Here is a 714-nt window from a genome sequence, read left to right on the forward strand (position 1 = left end):
TCAGAGAACCTCCCCTTAGGTGTTTGGGCTGAGTTACCTTTCTCCCAAGGGGAGAATGACATTCTGTCTTGTCTGGCATATATTCAGTCTTCTCAGATTTTTATTTTGCTAGCAATAAGGATGGTAACAGCCAGGTGGTGCAGTAGATAGAGTGACCTAGATTCAGGAGGACCTGAGTTCAAATTTGATCTCAGACACAACTGGCTGTGTAATCCTGAGCGAGTCCCTTAACCTTCTTTGCCTCAGTTTCTTATCTGTAAAATGAGTTGGAGAAGGAAATGACAAACTGCTCCAGAATCTTTGCCAAGAAAACCCCAAATGGGGACATGGAGAGTTAGGCAAGACCGAAACAACTCAATAACAGCAAGAATTTGGATAAATGGATTTCTTTGCCAGTTCTCTGTGTGCCATTGTGGAATGATATTGGGTGGAAGACAGTCAATTTCTGTAAATAAAGCCTAGCTTTGCCCCAAAATGAAACAGGAATCAGAAGTTATCTTGAACCTGAAAATCATATTTAAAACAATATTTAAGGAAGTAGATATAATTCTAGCCTGGTGTCCCACTCAATGAGGAGAGCAGAGTGACCAAACTTTGGGTCTCTACCTCCTGCTTTGGTTCGTGGAAAGAAATAAAGTTGACGGAGACAATAAGCTAGAGAAGAAGCTATTCTGCTTCCCTACATGTCATGCAATACCCCCATGTTCATGCAGA

The sequence above is a fragment of the Macrotis lagotis genome, chromosome 1, assembly GCF_037893015.1.
Source record: "Macrotis lagotis isolate mMagLag1 chromosome 1, bilby.v1.9.chrom.fasta, whole genome shotgun sequence".
Classification (NCBI taxonomy): Eukaryota; Metazoa; Chordata; class Mammalia; order Peramelemorphia; family Peramelidae; genus Macrotis; species Macrotis lagotis.